The sequence below is a fragment of the Jaculus jaculus genome, chromosome 9, assembly GCF_020740685.1.
Source record: "Jaculus jaculus isolate mJacJac1 chromosome 9, mJacJac1.mat.Y.cur, whole genome shotgun sequence".
NCBI lineage: Eukaryota > Metazoa > Chordata > Mammalia > Rodentia > Dipodidae > Jaculus > Jaculus jaculus.
Genome location: NC_059110.1, coordinates 64,254,409 through 64,269,175, shown reverse-complemented (window position 1 = coordinate 64,269,175; position 14,767 = coordinate 64,254,409). Strand labels below are relative to the sequence as shown.

At 37.6% G+C, this 14,767-nt stretch overlaps 1 pseudogene; it reads right to left on the bottom strand.

Annotated features, from left to right (window-relative positions):
• Positions 1-2,724: 2,724 nt before the first annotated feature.
• Positions 2,725-3,312, bottom strand: LOC101614321 (annotated as a pseudogene).
• Between the last annotated feature and the right edge of the window lie 11,455 nt (positions 3,313-14,767).

Here is a 14,767-nt window from a genome sequence, read left to right as displayed (position 1 = left end):
GTATTCACCCCTACAGTGACTGACTGCTGCTCTCACAACTCATTATCCATAACCCTATGATGGATATCAGTAACCCCACTGAGAAAGGCCCTCCATGGAATGGGGGAAGACAGAAGTAGAATGGTACCAACACATGTATGTCCACATAAAGTATCTACTTAATGAAACAAAATTTTTAAAAAGTAACCATAAAGAAAGTTTGGTAAATTTATTTAAATTATAATAAAAACCCTTCATAAATCAAAAAACAGTATAAAATGGGAAAAATGAAAGTACAAGCTATAACTGGGAGATGTTTGACTTTTAACATACTACTGGCCAGTAATCATCACTCCATTTTAGGGGCTACAGAACTTTCACATATAGTATTGACATTGGAACATTTTAATTTCACAAGGAGAAAACATTTTTGGCCAAAAGACTCAACAAGAATCCCAACGGCACCTAGAAACTGAACAGCACACTATTTATTATTTATTTATTTATTGTTGCATTTGTGGGAAATTTTATAGTTTGCATAAACAAAAGTATAAAAAAATTAAGGTACAGTGAACAACTATAAACCTTACAAACTGACTACTTTGGGACAAACAACAAAAGTAAAATTCAAGAAACATTAAATTTTCATGACTTATCTTCCTTCTGCTGTGATGAAGTTTCTAGGTAAACTTTTACATATTAGAACTTTAAAGGGGAAGAGTCCACCTTTGGACAAGCCTGCATTCATTTTATAATCAAATCCTATCTGAGTTGGTACTATTTCAAAGTCAAAAACAAATGGGGAAGAAGTCAGGCCAGCAGGCCTTACAGCTGTTATTAAACTATAATTTAATATGACATTGATTATGTAATCTGAAGATTAATCTATTAAGCACCAAATTATGTACTTATGTCCATGAATGAAAAGATTACTGTCACAAATTATAAATCACTATATCATGAGTCCATAGAACTAAAGACTCATAAGAAGAGTTCTTTCTTGGTAAATTCTCCAAATTTCATGTGAACTAAAATTATGACTTGAAATTTCAATTTTCAGTTAAAAAAACATTCAACTTCCAGTTAAAAATTTCATTGATAGATTTCCAAAATGTGTTATCTGTATGCTTAGAGTTATTTTTAAGGTACAGTTTATACAAATTGAAGACTGAAAACTTCATGCTTTTAGAAAGCTGTTAACATAATCATCAATGTCTGAGAAAGCTTTTAAGATCAACATCTCTACACTGTTTACATGGTTCTTCACCTACATTTAGTTACAAATCAGGTCGTCACATTAATGGCTGAGCCACCTCTCTAGCCCTTCATTACATAAGTTAAATAGATAATTTCTAAGGTTCTATACACATTATTTTAGAATTTTGTTTTCAAAATTCGCTTCCTAAAATTTGTAACCTAAGTAGACAATCAAATATGGAAATAGACAAATGATTCAACTGTCCAACTTCTACCTCAAAATGGTGAATGACAAAATATTGTCACCAGATGCATGAAGAGCTTAAAAAGTGATCAGTGGGTATCAATACTTTACAAACACACTAGTAAACATATTTCTAGACTAACTATTGAAAAGAATATAAGACTTAGTGACTCATATTGAAAATGGAAGCCACAGCACTTAAGGTGCTTGCCTGCAAAGCCAAAGAACCAAGGTTCAATTCACCAGGACCCACGTAAGTCAGATGCACAAGGTGATGCATGCATCTGGAGTTCATTTGCAACAGCTGGAGGCCCTGGCACACCCATATTCTCCCTCTCTCTGCCTCTTTCTCAAATAAATAACTTTTAAATGGAAGCCTATCAATATTAGGGATAGTAAATTGAAACTTTTTGTTTTCTTCCAGATAGGGTCTCATTCTAGCCCAGACTGACCTGGAATTCACTCTATTTTCCCAAGGTGGCCTTGAACAGGGTGATCTTCCTGCCTCAGCTTCCTGAGTGCTAGGGTTAAAGGCCTGGCTCCACAAAATATTCTTTTTTTTTTTTTTTTTTTTTTTTTTTTTTGGTTTTTCAAGGTAGGGTCTTACTCCAGCCCAGGCTGACCTGGAATTCACTATGGAGTCTCAGGGTGGCCTCGAACTCATGGAAATCCTACCTCTGCCTCCCGAGTGCTGGGATTTAAAGGCGTGTGCTACCACGCCTGGCTCACAAAATATTCTTGATGAAAGAAATTTCAAACTGCTTCCATTTTGCATCTTTTGTTACACACTCATTGAACCATCCTTAGTGTGAAGTTTTAGGTATATTAAATGCAAGCAAAGCATACTAAAATCTGGGAGGGAACCCTCATTTTAATCTGTAACTACGATAATCAGCTTCAAGTATCATTAATCAACAACTTACCTTGTTTTCCTAAATATACAAAATAATCTTAATAAATAATTTAACTCTCTTAATTGATTAGGGCTGTAGAATATCCTTAGCTTTTTTGAAAAGATTTTAAACCACAGCACTGCACAGAGGATATAGCTCAGTGACAAGAGTGCTGGCCTTACATGGGCTTGATCCCCAGCAACACCAAAATAAACAAAAAGCACTAAACTGACATGTAGTGAAAGCATAGTAAACATATCCAAACCTCAGATCTGACTCTGTTAGCTAGAACATAAGCTTCCTTTCCCAGGTAACTTAAAATGTAAATAACTGCTTTAAGTCCCACTGAACAGAAAATGTGCAAAGTTCCTCGTACAAGTTTAGGGTTAAATGTTTTATAGTCCTGTCACTCTACAGGGGAACAGAGACTGGATTTTGTTTGTTTTCCATAATTATTTCAGTCTTCCTCCTTCAAAGTTAAGATTCACAAAGGAACTCGATACTACTGTTTCTGGTTGGTTGATCTGTCTGCACAATGGACTCAGCCTGCACCTTCTTTTGTTGGTACTGTATTTCTGCTTCTTCAGACTTCCTGTTTTCTTTTTCTTCTTCCTCTTCCTGAGAGGGTTGATGTGGCAGCCCGAAGCATGTAAAACCGTAAGTATGGGCCCCAGGTAGGTTTTGTCGGATCAATTGTAGGTAAAACATCTTTCTACTCTAGGCCTTCAACTTCATCTTCATCCGTGTTGTACTCTTCCATTGTTTCACCACTAACAAAGTGGATGACCCTCCTTGGGGCTGTCTTCTTTTTTCCTATAACTCCCAGTTCTACATTTTCAAATCTTCTCATTACTCATCTGGTGTGAAGAGTCCCCAAATGCCTCAGCCGCCACCCCTGCTGCAGAGAAGGCTTCCCCGGCCTGTGCACCGCCCACCCACTCAAGGTCCATCTTCGCTGCTGGCGAGGCACGGGGTAATGGCCGGGACACCCACTTCCATCCTCCACCCAGTGGCTGCCAGGTGGCGGAGGGGGGTGGCAAGTCTCCTGAACAGCACACTTTTAAACAATAAATGGATAATGGATGAATTAAAAAATGAAATTTCAAAATTTCTGGAATTGAATAACAATGAGAACACATTGTACCAAAACATATGGGACACAATGAAGAAGGTCCTCAAGGGAAAATTCATAGCACTCAATGCCTTCCTAAAACAGACAGAAAGATCTCAAATCAATAACCTAACCATCAACCTAAAGGCACTGGAAAAGCAAGAAAAATCCAACCCAAAGAGCTCCAGAAGGAAAGAAATAATTAAAATCAGAGCAGAAATTAATGAATTGGAAACCAAGGAAACAATTAAGACAATTGACAAAACAAAGAGCTGGTTCTTTGAAAAAATAAACAAGATTGACAAACCCCTGGCCAATTTGTTCAAACAAAAAAAAAAAAAAGGAGAAGTTTCAAATTAACAAAATTCAAAATGAAAAAGGAGAGATCACAATAGACATAAGTGAAATTGGGACAATCATCAGGATTTATTTCAAAAACCTCTACTCCATAAAACTGGATAATGTGGAGGAGATGGATAAATTCCTGTACGTATACCATCTATCAAAGCTAAACTCAGAGCAGCTTAATCACCTCAATGAATCCATCACACTCATGAAGAGTGAAAAAGTAATAAAAAAAAAAAACTCCCCAAAAAGAAGAGTCCAGTACCAGATGGCTTCTCAGCTGAATTCTATCAAACCTTCATGGAAGAACTCAAACCAATCTTCCTCAAACTGTGCCACACAATTGGAGCACTGGGAAAGTTACCAAACTCCTTTTATGAAGCTAGTATCACCCTAATTCCAAAACCAGGCATAGATGGCACAAGAAAAGAAAACTACTGGCCTATTTCCCTGATGAACTTAGATGCAAAGATACTAAACAAAATCCTTGCAAACTGAATCCAACAACACATCAAAAGCATTATCCACCTTGACCAAGTGGGATTCATCCCAGGAACACAGGGGTGGTTCAACATATGGAAATCTGTCAATGTAATACACCACATAAGCAAGGTTAAACATAAAAACCACATAATCATTTGATAGATGCAGAAAAGGCCTTTGACAAGATACAATATCACTTCATGATCAAAACATTGGAGAGAATTGGCATGGTTGGTTCATATCTTAACATAATAAAAGCAATGTACAAAGCTCCGAAGGCCAAAATAATAATTAATGGAGAGAGACTGGAGGAATTCCCATTAAGATCAGGTACAAGACAGGGTTGTCCTCTCTCACCTCTGCTTTTCAATATAGTACTGGACATCCTAGCTCAAGCAATAAGACAGGAAAAGGAAATAAATGGGATACAATTTGGAAAGGAAGAAGTTAAGTTAGCTCTATTCACTGAAGGCATGATTATATATGTAAGAGACCCAAGAGACTCCATCCCAAAACTCCTGAAGCTGATGAACTCCTATAGCAAAGTAGCAGGATACAAAATCAATGCACAAAACTCAGTAGCCTTTCTATATGTAAATGATAAAGATACAGAGAAGGAAGTAAGGTACATAGTCCCATTTTCAATAGCAACAAAAACAATAAAATACCTTGGAATAACATTAACCAAGGAAGTGAAAGATCTATACAACGAAAACATAAAAACACTCAAAAAAGAAATTGAGGAGGACTTGAGAAAATGGAAAGACCCCCCATGCTCCTGGATAGGCTGAATTAACATTGTGAAGATGACAATCCTACCAAAGGCAATATACAGATTTAATGCTATTCCAATTAAAATCCCTACAGTGTTCTTCACATTGATAGAAAAAATGATCTCAAATTTCATATGGAAATGCAGAAGGCCTCTCATATCCAAACATATCCTCAGCAAAAGAAATATCTCTGGAGGCATCACCATACGTGATCTAAAGCTATATTACAAAGCCATAGTAATAAAAACAGCATGGTCCTGGCATAAAAATAGGAGTATAGACCAATGGAATAGACCTGGACTTTGGGTCAAGCAACTATAGCTACTTTATGGCTAACGCGTTTCTTTAACATGGAGTATAACAATGTTGAGAAAAGACAAGTATTTTAGCAAAAATTACAATGGAGACATTAAAATCTGAACAAATACATTTCTTTTGTAAACTTGAGATTGGTGTTTTTAGTTACTGTTTGGGTAAGGTTAAGACCAAATTGTCTACTCAGAGCCTAACCGACCTCACTGTTTTATGGCTTTGAGATTTTAGCTATTTGAAAAATGCTCTGATATTCCTTTAATGTAGTTATCATTGTACTCAGCTTCTCTCTTACTACCATCTCCAACCACTTTACTGTCCTAGGCTTTGGTCTTAGGTTGATATATAATTTAATGTAGGGATATGATAGCAAAGTTTATGGATCCCCTGGTTAATTTATCAACAGGTTTGTAGCTTATGTATAAGCGATTTCTTTCCTTTCATTTTGTTAGAGATAGTGTCACAAAGGGGCACAGGGTAGTCTATAACTCATTATGAAAATGAGACTGCCTTTGAATTCCTGATCGTTTTGCCCGAGCCTCCCAAGGGATTGAAAAAAAAGAGGCTTGTTAACCACAGCTGAGCTGTATGTTTTCTTTCGTAGATTAATACCACTTTTCCCTCTCAGGACCCTTGAAGCCTGTCAATTTGTCAAGCTAAATCAAGCTAAATCAACTGAAGAGAGGAAGGATCAGGGCCTAGGGTGGACAGTCAAAGGTTTTATTTTTATTTATTTATTTGAAACAGCAAGGATATAGGAGTTTTTCAAATGAGAAGATTTTTAAAAAGTGGGTAAAAGTGTTACCTATAATTACTCTGTTGATGAATGAATTAATCCAATGAATATTTATTATGGCTGTGCAGACCTGAAACCGGAACTCATTTATTTGGCTCTGGTTGCTCCTTGACTCACCATGTTAGTCTTCATCTACTACTGGACCAGCATGAAGCTAGTGAATTGTCCCTGTTATGTTCATACCAACAAGTTTCCAAAGGGTGTTCTATTAGCTCCACATATAAGTATCATGTCATCTCCAGATCTCTCCTGTGAAAAACATGTCTGTTCTTTCCACAGAGACACAAGACTTGCTGTTACCAGGTGCCATGCACACCTGAGGCCCCAGTCACTGCTGATGAAAACATCATCTGTGGAGGTGGTAGCTAGGATGAGGCAGTAGAAAACAACTCTGGGATTCTGAGACACATGTGTGACTTTTGTGTTCACAGGAAGTTTATTTTCCCGTTTTCACTATATGTCTACTCAGAGTAAACTGATGGGCCAGCATATTTAATTTTCTCACATAGTCACATTAATTTGTTTGCTTTGAACTGTGTCCTACTTCCAGTTGGTTACTTTGCTGCCTTTTAATTAAACTCCTAATATGTCTATTTAAGATCTCTACACTGATTAATCAAGTACTGCCAGGAAATTGAAATTCCATCATAAAATAATTACAAATGTGTAAGGGGGATTATTAAATTGCTGTTTTATTGCCCAAATTGACAAAGATCAGTGATGAAAGGTGAGCCTGCTGGAGTCTTGTGGCAACATGCTCATGTAATTAATGAAGTGACAGTTTTATGCTGTGATGTAGCAAAAGGACTTGACAAGACTCATGCCTTTTCTCACTGACTAACAGCTGGAATAATGTTTCTTAACATTCACATGAGACTTGACAGAAATGTATTATCTTTGTCACACTTAAGGAAGGAGGGAGGGACAATTCACTTCTTTTTCATTGGCGAAAGATATTACTGAGGGCTGAGAATTCTCCATATCCCTTCCTAACCTAACTGCCAATAGCAGTTGTCCTCAGTGTCTATTGCCACATTGCCACTATATATAGTGCAATCAGATATCTCTATTGTGAGCTTTCTTTGGTACAATTATTGGGAAAAATAGAGAAAATTACAGATAGTAACATTAATTTTTTCAATGAGAAAGGAAAATAAAAGCTTAAGACATTAACACACAGTTCATTAACAATTTAGAAGTCATAAGCCAGTGGGATCTGAAACAGAAGTCAGAGACTTGTTGTGAGTTAATCAGACATGAATCACATTGCTGAATGTTTTCAGGGACAATGGTTAGACTGCCAAAAGAAGGTAGGATTTTATCTTCCATGAATTATTGGCTACTTGGCTACTTCTGTCGATTGATCAAATATTTGGGCCTTGTGCTTGATTCTGCTTAGATAGACAAACGTAGTCATATGGATTTGAGAACTGTATCTCTTTGCTGGTACCCTGGAGATCAGATGAAAAAGAGCTCATATCTGGGTTTAGAAAGTTCCACAAGAACAAGTCACATGGCCCTCCGGAGAGAGGTTTACTCCTGACATTTCATCTGTTGTTTTTCTCCTTCAAACAATCTATTGAAAAGGAGGAAATACCTGGCTTTCTTTAATTGATGTTGATAGGTCCATTCTTAATCAGATATAACCCCAAGGTTATGTGCACAAAGTTGAGTTCTGAAAATAGATAGGTTTGGAGGTAAATGATCATAAATGTAAATTCTAAATCCATGTGGGCCTGCTTGGCTGAGAAGGATCTGTGGGCTTGGCATAGCTCAGTGGTAATTATCTAGATTTGAACATGATTTCTGTTTCAAGGGGAAAGACATTTATCAGCAGTTCTGGGAGAAAGAAAAGGCTATACAATGTTTTCCTCCAAAGATGCTAAAGCTTCTAATTTATAGACATAAAATGTTAATTCTTTTTCCTTATCCATATTCTGGTCTCCACCAGCTCTGAGGAACAGGTATAGCTGTTTTTGGAACACTCTCACTGCACAAAACCACAGAGATTTCAACCTGGCAGGATTTCTTACAGATCTACTGCATGATTTATGCCAATCTATATGGAAGGCTTTCAAATCTCCATGGCATAAACATGTTTACAGACTGCAGGAATGAACAAATAATAATGATACTTAGACTTTCTCTATAATCTCCTTAAATAGAAGATTCATGCTTTTATCATATTGAGGGAGAAAAAGGGGCAACAAAAATAGAATTTTAAGCCTCTACTACCTGCAGTCAAAACCAGTTGATACAGTTCTTAGTCATTCATGGTCTTAAATCTCTTTGAAAAATAACACATGTGCAAAATCAAGAAAGTATTACTCCAAGATCTATATGAGCAAGAAAAAAATATCATGTATGTGTGACTCCTGTGTTGTGTCTCTGTGTGTGTCTTTGTGTGTAAATAGAAAGATAATACACTCAGTTATTCATGTAACACAGGCTGCAGTAATATCTCAGGATTCAGTCATGGCTAATTTACTGCCTTAAGGAACGTAGAGATGAGGATGAGTATGTGGGAAAATATGCCATTCAGTGTTCATTCAACCAGTTCATAGATGGCACTTTATATAAGGCAGGCCATTGGCTGGGGAGATGGTTCATCAACTAACACATGTGCTGTCAAAGCCTAAAGGCTCAAGTTTCCCTAGTACCCACATAAAGACAGATGCACAGAGTGTTACATGAATTTGGAGTTTGTAGCTGCAGGAGGCCCGGGTGCACTGCTTCTCTCTTTCCTCTCTCTCTCCTCTTGCAAATAAGTAAGTAAAAATAGTAAAAATATTTTTAAAAAGACAGGTCTCATGTTGTATAATGCAGATCGAATTCTAGAGCCTAAGTATGATTCCTTTTCATTATTGGATTTATGATCACACAGTCAATAATAATAGTTTACAGTGCTAGGTAAAAACAAAATAAAACTGTATACGAGCTTTGGAGAAAAAAAATTCTTATCTTCAAGTCTTAGCTATTTAATGTAGTATCTATGTAGATAAACAAGTTATTAAACCTACTAAGCCTTGCTTTTCTGTTCTGGAAAATGGCATAAGATATATGCCATACAGGGTGGCAGTGACAAAAGAAGTAATACAATCATTTTACTTGTTGTAGTGTCTTTTAACTAGTAAATGCTCAATAACTAGTAGTTATTTATAGATAGCAGTGGGTTTTAAAAATGCGAAGAAAAGCAGACCGGGGTTCAGGTATCCTGAGATGTGTTTGATGGCTGAGAGAAGTTAAAGGAGGACCAGTGTATGCAAAGGCTCAGAGGTCTTAAAATCTGGGTGCTGAACTAGGATTTGGGGATAGAGGGTTGTAATAGAGAGGAATTAGACTGGACAGGAAAGCCTGCCTATGAGAGGGACTTACTATGTCATATTATGAAGCCTAAAGTTTTATCCTGAGGATGATGTAAATCACTAGCTAGTAATTATAGCAATGCTTCTTGAATGAAATGGCCTGAGAAAAGCTCTATTTGCTGGGCAGGATTCAGCCTATAGAGCAGCAGCATGGGATGAAGTGAGGGAGAAGCAGGGATAGTGCTCTTAGAGGTGAAAGGGGGTTTGGTACTGAGAGGACTTCATTTCCTTAGTGGTGCTCTGGTGTTGGTGCTCTTGGAGTCAGCCAGTAGAGGCTGTCATCCTGTGTGAGAATTCTAGCAGGGTTCTAGGTGAGAGCTGCCAAGGCATGGCTGGGATCAATCCAAGTATATCCCCTTCTTAAAATTTATCCCTCAACAGCTCTCTTTTAGTATTACTTGTATTTAATGGAAATAAGGATGCTCATTTGGTCACTATTATTGTAGTAATGATGGTCTGTATTTACCAGTAGAATCTTAGATAACTCTGTCTTCCACAGTGAGCTCAACTTTCTGGCAACTATACCTAGAACTGTACCTAGATATCATGACTTTTCATCATAAGCTCAAAGGCAATGTCAATTTTACGTGTCTCAACAATGCCATGGTTGGATATTGAGACCAAGCTGGTGGTCAGATGTGGTTTCCTGTGGATGTATCACTGCATGGAGGTGGACATGTACCAGTTTTAGCTGCAGTAGCTACTCCTTGACTCAGTTCTTCCAACCCATCCTCTCCCAACAGAAATAGTTTCCTTTAAAATTCAATCCAAAATGTTGGTCAGTTTTGAATCAATGCATTTTTTCTCGTTTTTCTAAAACATATTTGCCTTAAAACTTACTCTGCTCCACACTGCCTTTACTTCCTGTGATAGTTAAGGTGTTGTCAACTTGATCTGTTTAATAATCCATAGAAACCCCTTTCTGGTGGGTCTCTGAGGTTGCTTCTAGGAAGGATCAACTAAAGGAGGAAGTCCTTCCCCCAGAGTGAGCCCTACCCCCAGGGTGGGTGGTCCCACTCAGAGCAGGACTTGATATAAGGAAGCTCTGGGTAAAAAGAGACCCTCCCTCTCTCCCTCCCTCCCTTCCTCTCTCCCTCGCTCCCTCCCTTCCTTCCTTCCTTCCTTCCTCTTGGCTGCTGGAGCTGCTCGCTACCTTCCAGAATGGATTAAAGACCAGTGTGGACTAAAGACCAGCATCAACTGAAGACCCACATGGATTGAAACCCAGCGGCTCCTCAGGAAGCCTCCAGGCTTTCTGGCACCATCTGCAGTTCTGGGTCAGGACTGCTGAGGCATCTGGCCACAAGGAGGACTGAGCAGCTACCAGATTCAGTGATTCTTGGGCCTGCAACTACTATTGGACTACTGTAAGCTGATCCAAAAAATCCCCTTTTTAAAATAATTCATTCTAGCAGTTCTGTTCCTCTAGAGAACCCTTACTAACACACTTCCTTTGAATATCTTTTGGAAAAAAAAAAAAAAAGATGTGTTTTGACTCATGTGTTTCTTTTGACAAAATTGCCCCTTCTATGTTGTGAGACAGTGGTGGTACATCTCTGTAGCTGAAGCTACCTGGGAGATTGAGCAGGAAGACCACTTGAGCCCATGATGGTCCAACTCAAAATAAACACTTTTAGTCATCTCAGGTTTCCCTTTGCTTTTCACCATAGCAGTGGAGCATCTGAGCCTTCCATATGTTTTGCTTTGAAAGTTTCTTTCTTGGAGTGTTCTGTATGTATTCACTCAGGGTCTCACTTGCTTTGCTGGGCCAAGGCAGCTGTCACTCAGCTACTGTTTTCCACCTGCCAGAATCCTATAGCCTCTTGTTTCCAGTGGTGCTCCTCTCCCTGCTTTTGTGTTGAGGACACTTAGTAGATTATAGATGGGGCTGATTTATCTTGTTCAAATAAAAAGCTATTATTATCATTGTTATTATTATTATAATACCTTTGTGTATCATGTATGTATATGTTATTATATCTGCCATGGCATAAGTGTGAATGTTAAAGGACAACCTCAGGAATTAGTTCTCAGCTTCTACATTGTTTGAGGCAGGGTTTCTTGTTTTCCATTCAGTACTCCAGGCTAGCTGGTCTGCTAGCTTATGGGGATTTTCCTACCTCCTATCATACATAGGAACACTGGAATTACAGACAATTATGTTATCATGCCTTATATAGGTTCTGGGATCCAAAGTCATGCCATCTCACTTGCACAGAAAGCACTTTTATTCATGCATCTATCTCTGTGGCCCAAAGGTAATTATTTCTTAAAGATTTATAATGTTTTAAGTTAAAATAATCAAAATAATTTATACCCTATAATTGATGCTCAGCATTTCAATCTTTAAAGACTAGAGATAGGAAGCAATATAATTCTGTGAGAAGTGCCAAAAGTGGGCTTTCTATATTCCAAAAGGTGAAATGGGGAACTTGTCTCAGGGACAGCTATCAATATTATGGGATACAAGAATTTTTGTTGGCTTTCTTTCTTTCTTTCTTTCTTTCTTTCTTTCTTTCTTTCTTTCTTTCTTTCTTTCTTTTTTTTTTTTTGAGGTAGGATCTCACGCTAGCCCAGGCTGACTTGAATTCACCATGGAGTCTCAGGGTGGCCTCGAACTCACAGCAATCCTCCTACCTCTGCCTCCCAAGTGCTGGGGTTAAAGGTGTGCACCACCACGCCCGGCTTGTTGGGTTTGTTGATGATACAATTTTTCATGTCATTGCATTTATGATAACTCTAATTTAAAAAAAATCCACAAGTCAGCTTTTCATTCATTGTTCATTTATTAACTCAACAAATATTTACTGAAATTTTGCTCTATGTCCTGCCTCATAGATGACTTTTTCATATAACACAAAGGAAAAGATGTGGCCATGTGTATGTGCTAGTCACATGTTATTAGCAACATAAAAAGCTATATTAGGAGATAGGGGAATGGGTAAAGCTCAAAAGCAGCAGTTTTCCTCCAAGCCTGATATTCAGACAAGCAGTTTCAGCAACACCTAATAATTTGGAGAAATGTAGGCTCTATCCCCAAGACACTGATTCAGACACCGCTATAGAAAGTTGACATTGCTGCATCAGTCAAATATATTACAAGTAGACTGATGCCACTGAATATGAATACATATAATATATATTGACATTTCTTCTTGCTTTTTTGATAGACACTGAAATTCTATGTACAGAGTTGTGAGAATTGGCAAAAACAAGTTTTATTACTTCCTTTCTAATGTATGTATATTTTAATTTTCTGCTGTTTTAGTCTTAACGTTTCCAGAATAATTTTGAAAGAAGATCCCTCCCTTATCTATCTTGAGTGAAGATCTTCAACCTTTCATAATTATTTATGGTATTAATTTTATGTATGGTATTAATCATGTTCTGTTATAGATATGTTTTAGTAAGTAACATTACAAATTTGCTGAAATTATTGTGAAGGTCCATTGAATTGCATATAGTAATATGATTGAAATCATCATATTGTTTATTTTTAATTGTTAGAATAATTAATCATATCAGTTAATTTCTGATTATTTAACTTTGCTTTCCTGAGATAAGTCTTTATTGCCAATAATGTATGTATTGTTGGATTCGATGTTCTTAATGTGTGTTAGGAACAGTATGTTGGCATATATTCTATTTTATTGTAATGTTTTTGTCTAACTTTATATTTAAGGACATACTCATGCTGTGTAGTAATTTCCTTTGAATTAAAACATTTCATCCTTGAGGGAGGTTCATCAGTAAGTAAATCCACTACCTCCAAACATAAAATTCACAGAATCTTGCCTGTATTAACATATTGTCATGTATGGAATCTACCTATGACCATCAGTGAATAAATGGATGATGAAATTGTATTATACATATACACAACGGAAAATGATTCAGTATTTTGTTTTTTATTAATTTATTAATTTTTTTATTAACAAGTTACATGATTATAAAAAAATACGCCATGGTGATACTCTCCCTCCACCCACTTACCCCTTTGAAACTCCACTCTCCCTCATACCCTCTCCCCATCTCAATCAGTCTCTCTTTTACTTTTGATGTCTTGATCTTTTCCTCCTCTTATGATGGTCTTATGCAGTTAGTATCAGGCACTGTAAGGCCATGGACATCCAGGCCATTTTGTGTCTGGAGGGAGCATGTTGTATGGAGTCCTGCTCTTCCTTTGGCTCTTAGATTCTTTCCACCACCTCTTCCGCATTAGACCCTGAGCTGTGAAAGGTGTGATGGAGATATTGCAGTACTGAGCACTGTGATCATTTCTTTCCAGCACTATGATACCTTCTGAGTCGTCCCAAGGTCACTGCCATCTGAAAAGAGAAGATTCTCAACCAAAAGTGAGAGTAGCATTAATATAAGGGTATGAACATTAACAGAAGTGCATACTGGGCAGTTTGATAAGCATAGTATATACATTTGGCCAGATAACAGCAGATGTTATACCTCTAGGGCTCATGACTACCCCTTTTTAAGTTTTCAGTATCAGGGGTGTATTCCCTTCCCATGGAGCAGGCCTCCAGTCCAACAGAGGGCAGTTGGTTTCCCCCATAACAGATGTGCCACTATTGCACCAGCTGGCTCATTTGGCCTGGCTGGCCAATTATAAGGCTTGCAGTGTCCACTGATGAGTATCTTCACTGGTGATTTCTCTTTCTCCCATTGAACTGCATGCAGAATGGCTTCTTCTTAAGTTTTATTTATTTATTCTTTTGAGAGAGTCAGAGAGAGACACACAAAGAGAATGAGCATGTCAGGGCCTCCAGCCACTGCAAACAAATTCCAAATGCATGTGCCCTTTGTGCATCTGGCTTGCCTGAGTCCTGAGGAATTGAACCTGGGTCCTTTGGCTTTTCAGGAAAGTGCCTAAACTGCTAAGCCATCTTTCCAGCCCTGATTCAGTATTTTAAAAGAAGGAAATTTGTTGTTGTGGTTACCTTCTCATTAGTGGGACAAAGCACCCAACCAAAAGCAGTTGATGAGAGGAAAGGCTTTTTTTTTTAAGTTTTTTTATTTTGTCATAGTCTTTAGGGAAAGCTACCTGATGAAATTGTAAAGATGTTAGAGCAAAGGCTGGACATCATCTCTACCACAGCAGGTAGTATGCAAATTTTCACTTAACTAGAAGGCATGAATTCAGGAACTCTCTTATCCAACATAGTAAGTTATTGTGTTATTGAAAAAGTGGAGTGTTGTCACTGATAAAAAAGTTAAAAAGGGATTATCATGTAAATTAATCCATATGTTAATTAGC